The sequence below is a fragment of the Ochotona princeps genome, chromosome 1 (genome assembly GCF_030435755.1).
Source record: "Ochotona princeps isolate mOchPri1 chromosome 1, mOchPri1.hap1, whole genome shotgun sequence".
Lineage (NCBI taxonomy): Eukaryota > Metazoa > Chordata > Mammalia > Lagomorpha > Ochotonidae > Ochotona > Ochotona princeps.
In genome coordinates this window covers 5,798,327-5,820,118 of record NC_080832.1, presented here as the reverse complement: position 1 = coordinate 5,820,118, position 21,792 = coordinate 5,798,327, and the positions used below count along the sequence as shown (strand labels likewise).

Below are 21,792 nucleotides of genomic sequence, written 5' to 3'. Positions count from 1 at the left end.
ACAGGTGAGGGCCTGGGAAATTCTGGCCTCTCCCACCCCTTTCCAGGTCTCATTGCTGCCCTGTGGTTCTGCTCGCATGTCTGTTCCTTCTAGAACAATGCTCCCTACTCACATGACTGTTCCTTCTAGAACAATGCTCCCTATTGCATGTCTGTTTCTTCCAGAACAGTGCTCTCTACACGCATGTCTGTTCCTTCTAGAACAATGCTTCTCTGTCAAAGGTGTACAAATGCAGATGGTAGAGTCAGGGTTTTCCAACAGTCAAAGGGGAAATGGCTTTACTATCTAAGCATCGAAAGGAAAACGGAGTTTGTCAGTATTTTTGTGATCCTTGCTTTAGTTACTCCTATTACTTTTTCCTTCTCTTAGGCTCTAAACTGTGGGATGTAACTTCCAGCCCCTGTGTGCGGATCTTGGAAAACACAGTCCCGGTGACACCTGGAACCCCGGTGGCTGAGATGCTCATAAGCAAGGCCACTCAGGAGGTCTCTCCTCCGAGTTACAGGTCATCTGGTTTCTGTGTTATTATTATTATTTTCAGAAGCATCCCCCTCCCCCCAGATAATTCCCAGGCACAGCGAAACTGGAGAGGTGCTGGAGGTGGCTGAGACAGCCACCTACACATGTTTAGAACCTAGGATCTATGATCTGGTAAAGACTTTTTTATTTTCTTCTAGGTATCAGAGATCACACAGAAAGTGCAGTTCGGGTGTCAAAATCTTGTGCTTCTGAAATGGTGTTTTGGAGAGGCAGAATAAACTAATCGAACCTGCAGCTGTTCTCTAGATTCCAGAGGGACGGGCCCTAAAACGGCTCCTGAGGTTTCCCTCATTCCCACCTCTCACCCCACTTTTGCCCAAATCCCCCAGTGAAGCTGCGCCAATCTCAAAGTTTCAGCAGAAAGGTTAGCGGAGGTCAGCCACCTGTTACGATCACCTAAACTTAATTGTATCCAAACTCTTTTTTTAAATTCTCATTTTTAATAGACCTTACCTTACAGTCTGGTTTTAGGTTCACAGACAAATGGAGCAGAAAGTTGAGACAATTCCAGAGCCTTCCTGTCTGCAAACATGCACAGTTTCCTCCCCGTCCATATCTCCCAGCAGAACAGCGTCACTGCTACAGCTGATGGACACCCCACACACACTGTCGGCCCAAGTCCACAAATCACAGTAGGGTTTGCTCCTGGTGTTGAACATGCCGCAGAATGGACACATGCGTTTTAACTACGCACTGTCACAGTGTTTCAGGGTGTCTCATCTCAGCCAGCTGGATCCTCACCCACCGAGGTGAAGTTCATCCCATTTTACAGTTTGAGGGCATTGAGATATAAAGGGTTAACTAAGTGTCAGGCACGTCCATACCTGAATTCTTTCTGATCTCACGAGCAACTCTGGACTATGCAGAAAACCAACACCCAAAGCACAGCTTTGAGAAGCCAACATTAGTGGTGACACAAAACTACAGGTACCCACCCTCTGGAAGTGAGCTGGGTTACTCAGTACCCCAAGCCCTCTTCTCCTCCAAACACCACAGCTTTGTCCACAAGACCAAAGACAGCAAAGTGTGAGCTGCTCTTTACATGTACTGATTTATGGGGCATGAGCAGCAAGAATGCACCCTTACAGAACCGGGTGGTCAACAGAAAAGAGAGATGAGGTGTTTGGGAGCACTTCTGCTACAGGTAATTACAGAAAAGGTCACCCTTGGGACACAGAGCTGGTGAGAGGTTCAGGTGTCCTGCAGCCATGCCTGGTGGACAGCAGGTGGGCAGACAGGTATGCATCATGAGCAGGTGCTATGCAGCAGAAGGACCTGGATTCAAAACCTTCCCTCAAAGCATGACACTGGACATGCAATTCCATAGTTTTACTTTCCTGAGTTTAATTCTAGAAGAATGGCACTCACTCTGTGAGGTGAAGTTTCAGCTAGGTAATCTATCAAATGTTAAGCACCGTGTCTGACACAGAAACCTCCCAGCACACTGAAGACGTTATCTTATGGATGTTGAAGGAAGTTGGTCCAGTGACTTAATGTTGTCTTCCAGCCCTAGGCAAGCAGTTGTGTTTGATGAATGTGAACTCACCTTCCTGCTAGAGTAAGGCTGTGGGAACCAGGAAGGCATGAGACTGCTGAACAGGTGGCTACTCTGGAGATCCCTCTCTCTCTCTTGTTTGAGTAGACTGAAGAGGAGGCAACGCTCATAGATGCTATTCTCTGCTGGATGCTGTGCGCTGTGCGAAGACCACCTGCTCATCTGCACCATCAGCACGGGGGGTGAGGCCCTTTTGTTAAATCCTAAATGGCCTTGCTAGTATCACTGTGCTTGCTTTTTGGCTTGCTTCTACTCACCTCATGGCTACCCTGACTGTGAAGAAGGGATTTTTATTCTCCTCAATAAACAGGGTGGAGGTGATGATGTTACTGTGCATTGCTCTGCCCTGAGGACTGCAGAACCACCGCACATCCATGAAGGTCACAGTCAGGAACCCAGCCTGTGCTCTCTGCTCTTAAAAAAAAGTTGTAAACATCACTCACCTGAGGGAGGCTGCAACACATAACAGAAAGTGAGAATTCTCTTAGGAGGAAATGCATGGTTGGGGATTCTGATCACAATGAGCATGCCGTCACCCAGACTCGTTGTCTGCCCTGATTGCTGTTGAGATGCCCTTGGCCTAATTACAGCAGCATGGCACCTTTGTGGGCAATGCGATCTCGCTTTCTTCGTGCCTTGGATGCCCAACCTGGACTTATTCTTATGGCAGGAGGAACAGTACCACAAGCACATCTCTGGTCTCCATCATGCTCTGCTTTATGGCGCTTTGCAGATGTTGCATTTTCTTTTCTAAATTAAAGGACCGTGGTCACTCTGCCTGGACTGGACCTCTTGGAGCTGTTGTTCCAACGATATGAGCTCCCTTTGTGATTCCCAAAGTATTTCAGAACTTATTCTTAGGACATCTGTTCTGTTGTCTGAATTCTGATGTGACTTTTGGGATTGCTTTGAGGCAGCATAGGCCATGATATAAAAGAGTAAACTTAACTGATATATGCCAAATGTATCCTGGTTGCTCCGTCTACCTGCTGTTCCCAACTCTCTCCTTGTCATCAAGCTTCCCTAATCCCCAAGGTAAACCAGAATAAAAATTAGACCAGGGTTTGAGGGAACTGACTCCAGCTTTCAAACACCCTGGGAAGAGGCTGCACTGTGGCTGGAACGCTTTCGAACACCGTAGCATCCCCTAGGAGTCCACCCAGTGGCAGACTTCTTTGTCCTGTTCCAGAAATTGCCACAGCCACCCTGCCCTGCGACAGCTGCCGTCCTGCTCAGTCTGGGACCATCAACAGAGGCAGGAGGTGATGGTCAGTGTTTTAGCAGGAGAGTGCTAAGGGATGCACATTGCTTTCTCAGACTTGATGCTACTGAACACTTAGCAGGTCACACTGTTAGGTAAATGGAACTTCCTAGCTACTAAGGAACTAAGTTAGGTGCTTGGAGAACAATCTCCAAATGCTGCAAAACTGGATGAAAAGACCCAAACGGACCATAAAATTCAATGGGGGGTACTTTAAAATCATGAGCACAGAGGGTAGACCAGTAGAAAGTCTGACTTTCTGAGTAGCAGCCAAGTGGACCCGGACCCGCGCCCTCTCTCAACTGTGAGTGTCCCTCTAAGGGGCAGGGATCCAGGGGGAGTGGGTGGCCGAGCTCACAAGTGGGGAGATCGCCAGAGGAGGAGCCCTCCACTCACTCTGGCGTAGTGACTGGGTATCTGCTGACACCAGGGCCACTGCAAAACATACATCCCAGGACTCCCATTCATCAGCTCCCGCTAGATCTTAGCTTTCTAATTAATGAATTAATCTGTGAGCATTTATGACACAACCACTCTGTGCCAGCCACTGTGTGGGAGTCAGTGGCTCTAACAAGGTCCCAGGCAAGCAACACAGAGGTCAGACAAGGATGAGGCTGTGAGGCCACCCAGAGGGTCTCATTGGCAGGCTTGCTGGCCAGCCAGGGCTGGGAGCTATAGTCCGCAGGAGCAGCACCAGCAGGCTTTTTTTTTTTTTTTTTTTTTTACTAAGCTTTATTGTCTTTAAGGGCAGAGTGACAGAGACCAGTTCACTCCCCAAATGGCACTGGGCTAAGCCAGATCCAGGATAGCCATCCTGGTCTCCCATGTGAGTGTGGGGAGGGGCAAAATTCTGGGCCATCTTCTACTGCTTTCACAGTTCTTTTAGCAGGGAGCTGGATTGGGAAAGGAGCAGCCAGGACTTGAGCTGGTGCACTGGAGTGGGATGGCAGGGCTGCAGGTCGCAGCTCAAACTGCTCTGCTTGGGGAACGGGCCCCAGCACATTTTGCTTATCTAAGGGTAATGTGGCTGCCTGCAAAGCCCATTGCAACAGTGGGCAGAGCTCAGCTACTCCCAATCCTCTTGTGAGACAGTGTCAGGATGGGACACTTTCTACCCTCTCCATAAGCCCACCTGCCTCCTTCTCTGCAGCTGTATTCGGTCCTCACATAGTTGATGCTTCCAGGTGGCTTTGCCTGCATCATGCTTCACTGCCACCTACTTACCACCGTCAAGAAGTTACATTTTAATAATAGGTTTGCATGTCCAGCCCTAATCTGCACACCAAATGAACTCCCATGGGTCCTACTTTGGCATAGGTGCTCAGGACACAATGGCAGAGCAGTGACCTTTCCTGAAACGTGGGGATGCCCTTCTGTGTACTACTCTTTAGTAGTGAAGAGGAAACGTATCCATAGAAACGCTCCACCCACTAGAATGCTGTCCATGTTAGGCAGGAAAGTGGTGTTGGTTTTTAAGTGCCACAGTAGCTAATAGCTGCGAGTTTGCAATCACAGCCTACAAAAGGGATGATTGCGGGGACAGCTGAGAGTCCAGGTGCTAATTCAATAGTAAAAAAAAAAAAATGCGTGTTCTTGTAGTTTGGTTTCTGAAGGCTGGGAGCGATGTGTTCTTGCTGTTGAATTCACTAGTTACGTGCAAGATTTTTCTCTAATTCTATGAACTACAGGAAATCACCATGCCCCCAAAGACCACCTGGCACAGAACCCTGCCTTGTCTGTTTAGGCACAACACGTAGGGGTGGGAGGGCCCTGGATACCTTGGGTGTGCTGCTCTGGAGGAGGGGCATCCCTGTTGGGCCCCATTACCCTTGGAAGCAAATTCTTCCTTGTCCACTGGAAGGCCATCCGCATAGGCTCCCTCCTCAGCACGAGAGAGCACACATTATTGTGAGAAGGCCTCACAATATTGTGAGAAGGGCTCTCTCTTTCTCAGGCTTAATAAGCCTAAATCCTCAAGCCTTGGCTCTCAGGTCAATCTTGCAACACTTCAACTGTTGGAATTGCTTTGTTGCCCTCAGTTGAGTCATTTTCCTTTCCCCCAATTGGCATTCAGATTTTCTTAGCCCAAGTTTAGCACCTGCGTGAGGTGGAACTGACGAGAGGTCAGGACAGAACAGTGGCGCAGTCTGCGGATGCTTTCTCCCTAGCACGGTATCACAGACAAACGTTTTAGCATTTCTGCAGGATGTTGGGTCAGTAGCTCTTCCTTCCAGAGCTTTCTCAGTGGTGCTAAATATGTTCAGTCCTAATGTCAGCTGCCTATTAATCCTTGTGCACAGGAAACAATCTCTTGTGAGATAAGCATGGAGAGCAATCAACTGAAGGATGTGAAAGTCAGAGAGGGGAACTGCGGAGCCCACAGGCAGCCAGGCGGGGTGGTGACAGGTGGCAGAGCACCTGTGCTGGGGCAGGGAGAGGCCTCCACTCCACCTGAGCTTGTATCTCTTCTGTGCCATGGGAAATGTTCCGGCAGTGTACCAGCATCTTCCCCCCGCCTGTTTCCCCGCCCCCCGCCTGTCTTCCCCTCCTCCTCCTCTGTTTTTTTTTTTTTCCTGATAAGCCATAATTTTATATCTGTAAGTTAAATATCCTGATTGAAAATGACCAACTCTTGGTGCAGTGCAGCCCTGGGTCCTCTCCATGGTCTCCAGCCAGCACCTAATTGTGAGCCATTTGCATTATTTTTAGAACTCAGGAGAGGCCTCACTGAGAGGCACATTCTAGAAAAGCACTTCCTTAACACCTTGTTGTGGAAAAAACATCTCGAGGAAAGGAACTTACACTTGGCTTTCCAGGGCTGCGGACTCCAGGCGCAGCAATTGCTAACACTGAGGATAACCTGAAATGAATCTTTCCACGCTGTGAGAACTCGGCCATAGAGGGAGGGTGGAGGACCTGGTGAGGCGTTATGGAGTCGTGGGCTGCGTCTCGCATGGCCACTTGCAGTGGCTGTGTCAAGCTCATCTGAGACGGGGCCACACAGGCAAGGCTAATGGGAGTAAATGTGCCTACATGTGCTTCATGTTCTCATTTTCAAACTCAGCAGGTTCAATTTCCTTGCAAAGGTTGGGCTAAGACCGAGTTCTCAGTGCAGAATGGCAATTTAGCCAAAATGCTTTCCTCTAATTAGCCAGCACAGCTATTTGCATTGATAACCAGCGTGGGTAATCAGGACCCGAGGAATCAAGGCCATTACAACAGAAGGTATGTTCTGGAAGACATGGAAGGAAACAATAGCAAGGGCAGACTTTAAAGGTACTTTTTTCCTGTAAAGATTTATTCATTGATTTGAAAGACAGAGCTACACACACACACACACGTGTGTGTGTGTGTGTGTGTGTGTGTGTATGTGTAAGAGACAGAGATAGAGGGAGAGACAGGTCTTCATTCTTTTCCATTCATTGGTTCACTTATGGGTACAGGGGTCCAAGGACTTGGGCCATCTTCTGTTGTTTTCCTAGGTGTATGAGCAGGAAGCGGGATCAGAAGTGGAGCAGCCAGGACTTGAATAAGCACCCATCTGGGATGCTGGTGCTGTGGGAAGTGGTTTAACCCACTATGCCACAACACGAGCCCCTAGGGATGTTATATTCATAGAAGCAAATAATAAGCTTCTCCACTATTTGAGTTGGATATATTCTTTGGGAAGTGGTATGACAGCCTTTTTCTCTGGTGGCTCTTTTTTTCTCTAGTGAGTGAAGATACAGAGAGGAGTCTTGTATGCACACAGCCAGTCCTGAGTTGATTTTCCTCTGTCATCCCAGGGAATGTTGCTTTCTGAAAAGGTGGTCACGGATAGTCTGCTGTAGAAAATGAAGTCATCTCTTAGGGTAATGGTGTTGAACTACAAAAAAAGGCGAGTTTTAGCTTTGCGTTGGAGAAGATATTTCTACCATGCTGATCAACACTGGTGTGTTTACTGGGAAGGAAAACCAATGTACTTGGCAGTGACTTTTTTAAGTGGATGAGACCATCACCCAAAGAGATTGGCCCAGGGGCCTTGAGCCATCGGGCTGCCAGAGCAGTTCCATCTATCAGGGGGAAAACATGGTGTCAGCGTGGAAAATCAAAGGGAAATGAACATCCCTCAGATTCCTTCTCTCCTACGAGTATGTAGTTCAGGATGATTTATACTTGAGCAATGAAATGACACTGGGTATTTATCAACTTCCTCCCTAGAAAATTCGGCCCCATTAGGCTTAGGACTGAGATGTCAGCTGGAAATCAGTCTCCCCATTGGTAGGCGTTGAGGTGACTGGCACTGAGCCAGAAGCAAAGAATGAGTAAGGCAATCAGTAAGACGAATTTGGTGCATCCTCCATGGACCTTGTGTCCACAGCAGACGCGCTAACCCATGACAGGTGGCTGGATGTGGTCATCTGGACACCACCGATCCAAAAACATCAGAGAGGAGCCCCCACCTGCCTGAGGGAGCAGACAGCTCCATAAAGAAGGTTCACGTACCAGCTTTTTGCAACCCATCCTGGGCTATGAAAAGTAGGTTGTTACATAATGACTGGAATTCCAAAAGACCAAGGAACCATTTACCCAGCTACTGGGAGCCTCCCCACCCCTCACCTAGGCGGTGGCTCTGCTTGTCCTGGAGTCCCGGTGTTTCACCAGAGCTGGGGGCCTTGCTCCCTCTGAACCCCTGAACTGCTCCCTGCTCTCTGCTCCCTCCAAGGAGCTGTGTGCCCACCTCTGGGTTATTTTGGTGCAACCTCCACAGCAGTTTTATTTTACTTCTGGAAGGAGAGGACTCTATGACTTCCCCCAATGCAGAAAGTTGTTTTAAGCCCTGGAATATTTTCTGGACTAAGGAGGATCTCAGGAACTCTGAATAAATGATTGAAAATAATGATTGGCTGGCTGGCTAGCTGGCTGACGGATTAGAGACAATTAAAACCAACCAATCACACAATCACACCATTTCTCCTTTCTCTTGTTTCTGGAACCAGAGACATTTGGGGCAGGTGGTTTTGGGCTCTTTGCGCAGATAGAACACTTGGGAGCTGGATGGTGAAGGTGGCCTTTGTCTGGAAACAGTAGCACGACCACACCGACTAAGGCTGGGATGGGAAAAGTTTTCAATTAGCAATAATCACACCTCGGATAAACCTCATTGGCTACAATACTGCCACTGGCAAAGCTTAAGGCTGGGATGGGACTCTGCAAAGCTTCCCGGGACAAGGATAGAAAGTGATGGGCTTCAGGGCTGGTCACTCTGGGGATGAACTTGAGCTGACCTGAATGCAAGCAAGATGAGAGGCAGTAAGAACAGGACCTGCACCTGTGAGGCAGGTTGGCTTGGCAGGGATGGGGTGGGGGAGGATAACAGCAGAGTAAAGCGTGGCCAGCCTGTGAGATACTGACAGACTGACCTTTAATACCCTAATACTCTGTATGTTTAAATAAGAATTACACACACACACACACACACACCGCCTTCTGGCTCAATCCCCAGATGTCCCAGGAGTCCGCAATTCAACCTCTGTCTCCAACATGAGCAGGCCTCTGGAATCTCCATGAGAGTCTAGAATCAGGAGTGGGGCTAGGACTCAAACCCAGACAGTTGTCCTAACCTCATTTTATCTGCTAGACCCAGCTTCATGCCAACTGAATATGGACCAAAGGAAACATCCTCATTTCAAGGTGCACAGAGGTGTTTTCACACATGTCGGATTTCCTTAAGAATGAGTTCAGCAAGTGTGTAGTGTCCTCGGGCTGGATTCTGAGCTGCATTACTGAAGAGCAAGTTGACCCTACCTGTACGTCCTATTTCTAATGTCGCCTCTGCAGCCAGTGGCGTTCTCTGACCATGCAGTCAGGCATGGCACTGTGGAGAGAAATAAACACCCAATGTTGTTCCTCCTAAGTTATGAAAAGGTGCACGATAACATTATAGGCCATTTTAACTAAAAGGCATAAAGATGACCTATAATATCATCATGTTAGCCCAATAAATTCTCTTCCATCGGGCCTGGCGGCGTGGCCTAGCGGCTAAAGTCCTCGCCTTGAAAGCCCCGGGATCCCATAGGGACGCCGGTTCTAATCCCGGCAGCTCCACTTCCCATCCAGCTCCCTGCTTGTGGCCTGGGAAAGCAGTCGAGGATGGCCCAATGCATTGGGACACTGCACCCGTGTGGGAGACCCGGAAGAGGTTCCAGGTTCCCGGGTTCGGATCGGCGCGCATCCGCCCGTTGTGGCTCACTTGGGGAGTGAATCATCGGACGGAAGATCTTCCTCTCTGTCTCTCCTCCTCTGTGTATATCTGGCTGTAATAAAATGAATAAATCTTTAAAAAAAATTCTCTTCATTCTGGATTTTCTGGGAGTATTTATCTGTGCACATACATTTCTGTGTAGTTATGCTTACAGTGATGCGATTGTGTGGGTCACATCCTTCTACGGCCTTCAGAGATGACACTAAAATTCGAGTTGTTTAGTTGTAGGATGCACAGGCCGTGAGAAATGGGTTTTCATTATTTAGAGGGGGAAATCACTGAAAATTAGGAGAAAATTGTATTATTCCATTTGTGTTTCATTTGAAGCTATATTTCATTCTGCCTCCATAATAACTAAAGCAAATTCTCTCTAGTGCTGATTAAAGCACCCAATAAGCCAAGATCAAATTAAAAGGGTTTATGGCCATTTTCACGGCTTCTATGACTGCACATTCATCGACTGGCTATACACCTGGTGGCAGCCACTAGCCAACATGACCCAAACCTGGCAAGTTATTTAATGAAAGCAAAAAAGAAAGCCCAATGGATTTCCACACACGCACTGAAAAAAAAAAAAACTAACTAATAACCCCATAATCTCCAGTAAAATAGATAATTTTTCCTCTAAGACTGCGAAGCTGAACATTACATGATTTATTTCAATGCCCTGTGAGCATTGCACATGATTATTAAAAATCACCATCAAGCCTGCTGATGTGTTTCTTCTGCTAAAGCAGTGCCTGACTCCTTCTGCTTCATGCTGAGGGGGAGAGTTAGGCAGTTCAGTTGAGGTGAGTTGGGAACACCTGTACTCCTACCACCTAACCATATCTCTTTAGCTGTTGGTTTGATATGCCTAGATTCCCAGACACCTGCATCTGGGCCCAGGACATATCCTCAGATCCCACCAGGTTGTACAGCTGATTGGGATCCCACTGCCTTATGTACAAAAATATATGGAAGGTGGGAAGACTCTCTTTCCAGCCCAGAATGTACCTTGAGGCGCCATTCTTGTTTATCATATTTCTGCCCTGGACTGGTCTTGGACAGGGTTCTCCCTAACTCCCTTAGGGGCACTTTTTCAATCTTTCCTTTCCTCTCAGTTAGGGGTGAATCTGACCCACTCACCTTGGGTGTTTCTCAGTGGGGGTGACCCAGACTCTCACATGAATGTTTCTTTTTTTCCTCACTGCTGAATAGACTTTGTCCCTGCTGGCACACAATACCAGGCTCCACTGAATGCTGTGACCTGTGTCATTGGAAATGAGAGTATCGACAGTCCCCGTCAGTGCCACATCACTGAGGCCAGGAGGCTGGTCACTGCAAGGTTCCACAGGGCTTGTGTTGAGAGGGGAAGTACTGGGACGCGTCTCTTGAGTGGATATTAAATCTTGCTCTGTGCATCACTACCCCTCAAAGAAAATTTGGTTTGATCCACAGGCTTAATAACTGTTGCTGAGTAAAATCATGGGGTTCCTGGGAGTTTGCTGACTTCCTTCTGAATGATGACAAAACACACAGGTTTTCTAACTATGTGATCTGGTCTGTCTCTCTGGGGAGCATGTTTTCCATCCAGTGTCTGTGATCCGGCAAGGCGTGTCTGACTGGCACCGGATGTGCTGACATTGGCATGTCTGCTGAGCCCCGTTCTTGCTGAAGTCTTTAGGAATCTGGTAGCAACAAGCTGGCCCCAATATACCAGATTTGGTTGTTCATGTGGTGAGACTGCAGCATATCAAAAGTCTTACAGGGCTCTCCTTTGGGATGGGCCCCGTCGTAAAGACAGAGAGTGAAATCCAGCGTTCAGGTCAGAGTCCCACAGAGCACACTGCCCTCTTGTTAAGTGAGATGCATCCACCAAATTGTTTCAAAACAAAAAGTGAAGTATAAGTGAGCTCAGGTGAGCTATTTCCTTTGGGGTATCTATATTGGAAGAAGCTAGCAGTGTGGTACAATACGTATGGGGGGATTTATCTCTGAAGACTGGTGTGGGTCTCAGTCCACATACCATGTGATAGATGAAACTCTGGCTCACTGCCTCCTTTGTTGGCAGATGGACAGTGATGCCCAGCCGTCACTTGTGCCCAGAATGGTTCAGGGCAACATGACTGTTGGAGAGGAATTGTGAGCAGCACCCCATTATGAAAAAAAGAAAGATCACACAATCCCACAACTGCAGTTGGGTGACAAACAACCCCCTATGCAGAGAACATCAAGTCAGGTGCAAACCAAGGTGTTGGGACCCTCCAGAGACATGAAAGGCATGGCCACATTCCCCTCACAGGAAAAACTCCAGTATGCAGAAATTCCTCCTACCACATTGTTTTCCTGGTACTGAGGGTAAGTCCATCTGGGTTGCATGCTGGTCTCTTATTGATTTCGACCCTAAAGTAGTCAAGGAGCTTTGCGCAGGTAGCACCTTTGTGTACTCCCATCCACTTGCAGCACCCCAGCAGGTGCCTGTATAGATAGCTGAGGTGAGGCAAAAAGGCTCCAGTACCCCAACTCCCCCAGGCAAGCTCCCGGACAGGCTGTGTGCAAGCAGCTCCTATCCAAAAACCACCTGAGCACCTACGCTCTCGGCAAACTGTACTCCTCTCACATGCAGGTCAACAGTAAGCTCCTCCTGAGACCTCAGCTAGCATGCTTGGCCTGATAGTGCAAGCAGTCCTTGGGTATGGGGGAGATGGCTCTGTCAGGGAGGGAGGCAGAGGAGGGTTTTGCCTCTGCAAACTGGGAGGGAAAGGAGACGGAAGCAGGACATCTGAGTCTAGGAGCACCCTGTGTTAGGTGAAGTTTGAGGTTCACCTCCGAATCCTACCTACCTTGAACATCTTCTTTCAGTCGGCTACAAGAAACATCCCTCCCCTACCACATCTAAAGGAACATGCTAGGATTTCCTTAGATGGTGCGAGACAGGCACACCCAACAAGATGCAGATATGTGGGGCATACATTGGTTCTAACGGTTAAAACACTGCTAGTTAAGAAGCCCAAGTCTTGTGTTAGAGTATTTGGGTTCAGTACTGGCCCCTGGACCCAGCCTCCAGTTAATACAGACCCTGAGAGGCAGCATGAATGGTTCATGTGGTGGGGTTTCAGTCATCCAAGTGGGGGACCTACATTGAGTTTCTGCCTCCTGCCTTGGGTTCACCCTGGCCATGTTGAGCCATTTGGGGAGAAAAACAGCAGATGGGAGATCTCTGTTCTTGCCTCTCAAAAGAAAACACATTTAGCTATTAATCAGAAGGACATTTGTTGTGCACTGGACGAGTAGCACCTATCCTTCTGGAAGAGGAAAGGCGTGTGTTGCAGGAATGATGTGCATTCAGCATGAAGGTAGGCGTACTGACCCAGGAGATGTCACTTACTCTGCAGGTGTACTTAGGAGGGCACCACCAGAGGGACAGAGTGTGTTCACCTTCCACACATCCTTCCGCAGTTCTGCCTTAGGTTAGTCCTCAGGGTGAACTTGAAGGTTCCACTCACTCACATGCAGGACACAGGGACTTTGAAGTTGTACTGTCATTTCTGTCCTTACTGAACCTTGGGAAACCCAGGGAAAACAGAGTGGCAGCCTAACCTCCAGGGCTCTTCTCAGTCCATTCTCCCACGTACAGCCACAGGGCTGGAAGCCAGCATGCCGTCAATCAGTTTGAAGCCACCTTAAAGACGGTGGGCTTTAGGGGAAATTAGAGGAGATTTAGTAGAGAGAAAGATTACTTAAGCTCATTTCTTTCTAGACAGGAGACATCAAAGGAAGGAAGTGGGTGCCATTAGGGGAGGGTAATGAGTAGTATGCAGAAAGTCAAGTTCAGCTAACTTGCATGGTCCCACTACTAGCAGGTGCATGGTTAATAGCCTCACCATAGGCTTTCAATGGTAATTCTTTTTTGTCAGATATATTTATTTATGATATTGGAAAGGCAGATTTACAGAGAGGAGAGGCAAATAAAAAGAACTTCCATCTGCTGGTTCACTCCCCAAGTAGCTGCAATGGCCAAAGCTGATCTGATCTGAAGCCAGGAGCTGGGAGTTTCTTTCAAGTCTCCCATGTGAGTTCAGTGCCCCAAGCCCTTGGGCTGTCCTCTACTGCTTTTGTAGGCCACAGCAGAGAGCTGGATGGGAAGTGATGCAGCCAGGACATGAACCAGTGCCCATATGGGATCCTGGGCATGCAAGGTGAGGACCTTTGCCACTAGGCTATTGTGCCAACCGGTTTTAATACTAATTCTTTAATTTTTAAAAATGTATTTGATCAATCTGTCATCCAGTGGTTTACTCCCCTCTGTCCATAGCAACCAGGGCTGGGCCAAGATGAATCCAGGAGCCAGGAAATTGACTCAGGTGTCCCCCACGCCTGACCCGGACCCAATTCCTTGAGTTGCCTCCCAGAGTATGTATCACTGAGAAGCTGGAGTCAGAAGCCGAGCTGGGACCCCAACCCGGGCATTCTGATATGGGGTGCTGGCAACTCAAGCAATCTGTCAAACATGCTTCCTTCAGTGAAACATTTTGAATGATGGGTTGAAATCTTCCTGAGTTTTTTTTTTTCTTAGCAAGGTGAGTTTACTTATTTGAAAGACAAAATGATAGGATTGGGCCTGGTGTAGGGAGGAGATAGATCTTCCATCTGCTGGTTCACTTCCCAATGGCTGTAACGGCTGGGGCTGGGCCAGGCTAAAGTCGGCAGCCGGGAGCTTCATCTGGATCTCTTACATGGGTTCAGGGACCTAAGCACATGGGTGTCCTGGGCTGCCCTTTCAGATGCATTAGCGTGAAGCAGGATTAGAAGTGGAGCAGCTGGGGGCTGAATCAGTATTCTGCTATGTGATACTAGCTTCGCAAACTATGGCCTAGCTTACTATGCCACAACACCCTTTCTTTGGGTGTTTCTGACTTGGGAGAGGAGGGGATAAAATTTAGCCTTATTCAAAGGTTAAGTTATAACAGTTCAATGCCAACAGGGAAGATTGTGGCTAAAGGTCTACTAGAGTTTTAGCTCAAAGTCTTCTTATTGATAGGAAACTTGAATAACATCTTTGAAAGTGTGCTCATGAGTTTACAGATGGTCCTTCAAAATGCCATGAAGCTCATGGTTGAGTCAACCCTGGTCTTCTGAAACACAAAACATTGGAGACACTTTCACAGACTAAACAAACTGTACCCCCCCACCCCACCATCATCACAGATGCTTGCCAAGTGCCTGACACAGGTCAGCTCCTCTAAGTGCTTGCTGAGATTACTTGCAAATCACAGGTGCACACACCCACAAAATATTATCGGGCACAATTACTAATGAACCAGTGATCTCACTTTCTTCTCCTACCTGTGCCAACTCTCCTTAGGCCTCGGCCTAGAATGTTTTCAGTAGGATCTCAAGATTGTAAGGGCACTACGGGGTCTGACATTTTACAGGCAGTGTTGGGGTTAGGGAAGAATCTTAGGCTGGGGTGAAGAAGAGGAGGGTTTCTAGTTTTGGACAAAGTGATGAAAACAAGATCGACTCACAAATGACCACATATGGGCAAATGTATTATTTACTGGCCTATATCTATTCATTGTCGGAGAATCTTTCCAATTTGGAAGAATATGTAGCTGTTCTGGGTCTGTGGGTCTGACAAATTGCTGGGAGCAAGATGGCCTCAGGATAGGAATGTTGCAGACGTTTAGTCTTGTGGAAGAGAATGTGAGTGTGAATGACCTGGTGGCGCCCGACAAGTTTGCTTTCCTTGGAGCACGAAGCTTCAGTTTTTGAATACGGATGGTATCAGCTGTGTTTCCAGCAAAACGAGCTGCTCCCTCTCACCTGCCTGCAGGGAATGTCACAGCTACACTTTAAGGTGGTTCCCCCATTAATGGGTAGGCGACACTTTTTTGTGCAATTCCGCATGTGGCAGCTCTGATGGCTAAGGAGGTATTGACTGGTCCTCAGGCCTGCTCCACTCTGGAGTCAGATTTGACTTTTGGACATCAGGTCTCTTAGTTCGGTTCCTGGGACTCCCACATCCTGTCTGTGGTTGCAAGGTGAAGTGTGTGCATGTTGCATCGCATGAGCCTCAAAGAAGCAGGCTTTCTTGGGGCCAGGCCAAGTGGCAGGAGGGACGTGAAGACAGCATATCCGTGTGGTATGTGCAAGTGATACCCTCCTCGTAGAGTTCATGTTCATTGGTGTTAAATGTGGTCTTTAACCAAATGCTGCCAAATCGAGCTGCCTCTCCAGGATACTGAGACAATGCATCAGTACGGTCCTTGTGGTTGCCAGAACAAGTGCCTGTCCCAAAGCTCAGGCTGCCCCGATGAGGGGCAGCAGAGAGAGCTGACAGAGCCTCACTGCCTCGTTGACAAGTGGTGAGGACAAGAGAGGCAACCGATCAGTAGAATTTCCCATTAAATCAGAAAAAGCACGACTTGCCCCCAACCTCACCTCTGACGGCTCCCTCAGACCAGCTGCTTCCCTGATGCCCAGCCGCGAAACAAATTGCCTTCCCGGCAGGACACTTGGACACTCTGCATTAATGGATATGGATCCCAGCACGCCAAGCTAAGCGTGAAGGCAATTTGATATGAGCAACACTGTCATCTCAATTTAGGACAACAGCTAGGATGCCCTACGGGGCATCGTGGCAGCTTTTGCAAGTACCCGACACGAGGAGCTCTGGCTGGCTCCGGGCTCTGGGAGGCTGGTGTTGCTCCTGAACAGCACGGCCCAGGGTGAGGGCCAGCGTGATACAGAGATGGCAGCAGCGCTGCCCTGGGTGTGAATGTCAGCTTCAATCCACGTGACTGTCAATTCTGTGGGGAGAACTGAGGCTCGGCTATCTCTTCCTACCCAGACACTGACCTCCAACAAAGGATTGGGTGACATGAGATGGCGGTGAGATAGACTCAGGTCTGTGGAGATTTTCAAGTAGAAAGCTAATTGTTGCCTGAAATCTCCATCTATTTTTTGATGCTACGTAAGCCAAAATCAAATGGAAGCCTTCTTAGTCGTCATCTTCCAATGCTAGGCTGAAGGCAAGAACACATTTTGCTATTTCCAAAAACAGGTTAGCCCCCCCAATACATTGTAGTTGTACTGGCACATGTTTTAATAAGATGTGTTATTTTTCCCTCCATAATAAGAAAATACACACACACACACACACACGCACAGAAAGTAATGTAATGTAGCTTCTCTACAGTGGTATTTCAAAAGATTTATTTACTTAATTTACATGAAAGGCAGAGTGACAGAATGTTGTGAAGGGAGGAGGGAGGGATTTTCCATCTGTTGGTTTACTTCCCAAACGAAGGCTGCAGCAGGTTCAAGTCAAGAGCTGAGAATTCATCTGGGTCTCCTACACAGTTGGTGACAGGGGGCCCCCACTTTGTGGTCATGCTCTGCGTCCTTCTCAGGTGTGTGAGTAGGGGGCTGGGTTAGAAACGGAGTAGCCAGAACTTGATCAACACTCCGATGTGGGATGCTGGTGACCCAAGCTGCAACTTGACCTGCATGGCTACAGTGCCAGCCCCTATACACATTCTCATAGTAAATTAGCTTTAGGTACAACTTTCAAAAAATCTGCAGTTTACTACACTTTGGTGGTATTTTTTTTTTTACTAGAATCCACTGATACATTAGTTTGCCAAGAGTCAGCATGATTTCTTATTGATCATATAGACAGGGAACCATATGCAAACTGAAAAGAAAATGTATTCATGTACCAAAAACATCTCCCTCTGGAGAGAATATGCTTGGTAGAGAAGAAGATCAGTAGATTCACACTGGTCTTCTCATCGATTACAGGACTTCCCGCAGCATCATTCTGACCCAGACACATTGCAAAGTAGCCCCCATGGTCATTCCCAAGAAGAGTGAGGACTATGGAACTAGTTTTGGAATGGGCCATGCAGGTAGTATTATCACATCATAAACACCATGACTGCTACCCTTTATTATACTATGTAAAGATATTTCATTACCTTTACTGAGGTCATATAAACATGATTCACAGGGACTAAACATTTAACCCTAAAATATATTTCATCTGCATCCTCCTTGTTTTTTCAAACTTCTGTAAACATGTATGATGTACTTCTAGAAGTATGAGGAAAATTAAAACTACAAGATAAACATTTGGGCACAAAGCTTATTATATTAAAAATTTAATTAATGACTGATTTGAAAGGCAAGGAGACTAGTACCCCACCGGTACTCTTTCTGAGTGCTTATAATAGCCAGAGCTAGGCGACCTAAAGTCAAGAGCCAGGACCTGAATCTGGGCTTCTCACCTGGGTGACAGGTGCCCAAGCCCCTGAGCCAGGATGCTGCAATGGGGGGGCTGGAGCTGGGACTTGAACCTGGGCAAGTCTCTACCAGGATGCGGACTCCAAGTGGCACCTATCCACTAGGCCAAATGTCTGTCTGCCCCCTCCCCACCTCATTCTTCATGCCTGTGTTCAATAACACATATTTTCCATGAAGCTTCTGACAACCTCCCTCTCCACCTTTGAAAAGTCACCAAGTATGGATAAACCAGTTGGAAATTTGAGAGGTGGAAAAACATAATTTAGTTCATAGATTCATAAGAATATCCCATTTGAGGAGTCTTTATGTTTTGAATACATTTTTAAATCATTGAAAGCATTTTCTCTCTATTATTGCCTAACAATGAAAAGCCAGGAAAATGGCACTGTTTCCATGCCGGGCCCTGTCACAGCTCTTTCAACTGCACGCTGGATTAGCTGGTAGACTGCCATGTGCCAGGAGGGACCCAGTCCCAAAACGTATGGCAGACAACGGAGATGCCATTCGCCCTGAAGGACATGACTCTGAAGTCAGTGTTCCCACAGTGTTCCCTGTGTTCCTACAGAAACACGCTCTGACTCACATGCACAGCCACAGAACACCATCATCGGGCAAAGACCACAGGTTTGAATGTCAGGGCTGTGGGCTGCAGAGCTCGGTTTCCTAAGCACTTGGGGCTCACCTGTTTGCCTAGAATGTTCGTGTTCATCACACACAGAACAGAGGAGGGTCTACGCTCAGGAGCAACAACACGGCAGATGCCCAAGACAGTGAGGGCTTCGCCTTGGGCAGACATGCCCCTCCGCCTCCCTTTTGGACGAGTGGGCACTGGCAGGACAGAGTGAGTCGGTGTGCAGCTCCGGCTGGCCCATCCAGCATCTGAGAACAGTTCGTTCTACTTCCACTGCATCCAAGCAAATGCTCCTTCAAATCCTAAATGCGGAAACTAGACTTTGCAGAGGGTGTGTGTGTGTGCGTGTGTGTATGTGTGTGTGTGTGTGTATGTGTGTGTGTGTGTGTGTGCAGAGCTTTGTGTGAGAGGTGAGAAGGGAGAGGACATAGGGCATAGGTGTCAGATGATTCCTTGCAAGATGGAAGAGCAGACCTTCCATACAACATGCCCCCTAGGGAAGTTTGGGCATACACTCCATCTGGTGCCTGTGCACATTCTCACAACAGTCAGGCCTGACAGAAGATGAACCCTTTTCCTTGTACCCCTACAACCTGCCTCCTGAATGACTAGTTGCTGGGTTACAGAGGACCAACAGGTCAGCGGCTTAAATGTTCAGCTTTTCATTCCACGGATGGTCCCAGTGGGACAGGTCAATAATCCCAGGCCCCACTGCTTTTTTTCCCTTTGCTCTGAAAGATTATAAGAGGAAGATCAGGTGGGGATTCCTGTCTTGGTAAGCTTGGTCTCCTTAGTGCTTGCTTTGGGAGGATGGAACAGGTGGAAGTAAGGAATGGCAAGGTTCCCACTTGGCTTAGGGTTGTAGGGTACAATGGTCAGCAGCACAGAATTCTAACCGCATGTGAATGATGTCCTTTTTTTTGTTCAAATCTCTGCTTAGCCAAGTCTACTCATCCCTAGATAAGCAGAGCATGAGAGGAAAGGCTGCCACAGTACTAGAGATGACTGCACTGGATGTATTAGGAAAATACTACTGTCAGAAAGACGGCTCCTTCACAGCTGTAGCAAGTGGATTTGTTTTCCCGTGTGGCCGGGATGCTGAAAAGTCAGAGAGAAGGAATCACCTCTTAGGGTTCCAATCCTTAACCTTCAGTTACTGGTCAAGATTCTGAATCAGTCCAGGTGTTGAGCTCAGAGCTGAGCTCAGTGCTCTCAGACCTACTTCTGGGTCAAGATTCTGAATCAGTCCAGGTGTTGAGCTCAGTGCTGAGCTCAGTGCTCTCAGACCTACTTCTGGGCTTTGAAATCACCTGCCATGTCACCCAGTCTGACTCACACCCAGTTTGCCTCCGAGGTTAGGGGAGTGGATACAGCCAGAACCACAGGACTTTACTGGCCTTGCCAGTGGGATTGGGGGGAAATATCCACTCAATGTGAAGAAATGAAGGGGACACGAGTGTCTATGAAGTTGGTGAGTGCCCGTGGGGCAGTCAGTGGACCAGAACATGGTCAAGTCCCCCACCCTCTGTACAAGCTCCTCCCATCAATGAAGGCATCTGATGTCTGCAGGCCAAGGCTGCATCAGTCTTAGGACCTGCACTGGCCAGTGGGGAGGGGCCATCGACAGGAACCCAGGCCTTAACATTTGTGGACTTCATGTAACTCTAGGACCTCTTACTGCACCCCGAGGGCAAGGCTGGTTGGCTGGAGAAGGAAGTACATGGAGCCAGTGTGGGGTCAGCACACCTGCCTCAGCCACATCCCACTGAGTATGTGACCAACCAGACACCCCAGCTCACTATGCCTAGATCAGCAGCAGAACGGTCCAGCTATACAGATATGAAGCTAGAGTAACATCTTTTTCCTGTGCCTTTGAGGGTTTCTGCTTTGTTGTTATCTAGAATTTCAGTGACAGCAGGTAAAGCATGTAGCCTCTTGGAATTTAATGTCATAGGAAGTTTAGCTGAACTTAACTTGGGGTGGGCAGTGGGCATGGGGGAATACAGGAAGCTGCTTACAGGGTACCTTGATTCATGGTTGAGTTGGGATGTATGGAGACCCTCTAACTTGTAACGATGTGTGTTGTTGTCCTGTAGAGTGGTGATCCCTCAAGAGAGGCTTATGCCCATATCCCCAGAACTTAAAATTATGGCACCTTCCGTGGCCAGCTGGCTTTGCAGACCCTGGCAGGTAGGTGGTGTAGGGGATGCTCCTGGGCTACCCAGGTCTCAAAGGAGCTCTCCGGAGCCTTAAAATTTGAAAAAAATTCCTGTCTGGACAGAGCGAGAGAAATGGAAAGCCATGGAGTTGAAACACGGACTGGCTTTGAAGACGGAGGACGGAGAGATGGGGGAATAAATGCAGGCAGCTTATAGAAGTTGCAAAAGGGTGAGGGTATCCCCAGAAGAGAACAGAGCCCTGCCGACACATTGACTGCAGCCCGTGAGGACTGACTTGTCATGCTGACCCACAGCTGTAAAAGCATGAATTTGCCATCAAGTTTACTGTTTTATAGTAACAACAGAAGACATGTGTAGTTATAATTTTTCACATGTGCAGAAGTGCCTAATGTTATATTGCCTGATAAAAGCTTGTCTTTCCCGAGTGCTGTGCAGCAAATGATGAACATGTGCGGGTTCATTACAATCAATCAATCACCTATCCAATATCTATGTATCTATGTAAATATCTGTCTTGTAGCCCTTGCCATCAGTCTGTGGCGGATTGTGGGGTTTGCAGACGGAAACAATCCCAAGTCACTGATGACAAGCACCATGGCTTGTCATTCCACCCTTGAGTGCTCTCCCTGCAGCAATTAGGCTTTGCAAGTCTTGGAATTACAGCAGACTCCAAGGGGAGAAAAATGTGACATTGCCTAGATGGAAAAGCAGGCAAAATAATCTCCATATAATATACAGTAAATGGATGCAGAAGCAAGTGAACATTAACAATTTTAATTAGCTTTTGCAGAATGCTGCATGCTGCTTTAACTATCTGACATAATTTTATCCAAGTATGCTTTTTGCCAGGAGTTTTTAGTTACCAGACGTCAGGATTGCAATGCCTCACTAAATAATGTAAACTATTACTCACGAAGTAATACAAACTATTACTGCCAGTTTGGGTTGCTACTGACATTCACCTTGTAAGGATTCTTAAGGAATTTTGTCTTCAACTTTAGTATTGGCATGATTTAAGTCAATTGTTTTCCTGGTAGAATCCCTTCCCAGTTCTATGTTGGAAGTTAGTAAGCAGTATCTGTAGACTGTTTT

The 21,792-nt window shown here is 47.7% G+C and overlaps 1 protein-coding gene and 1 pseudogene across 1 annotated transcript in view; both read right to left on the bottom strand.

Annotated features, from left to right (window-relative positions):
* The window catches only part of PRKN (parkin RBR E3 ubiquitin protein ligase), a 1,179,505-nt gene that overhangs the window by 123,226 nt on the left and 1,034,487 nt on the right, over positions 1–21,792 (bottom strand). The gene's annotated exons all lie outside the window — the stretch shown is intronic.
* LOC118758340 (U4 spliceosomal RNA) lies at positions 8,448–8,528 on the bottom strand (annotated as a pseudogene).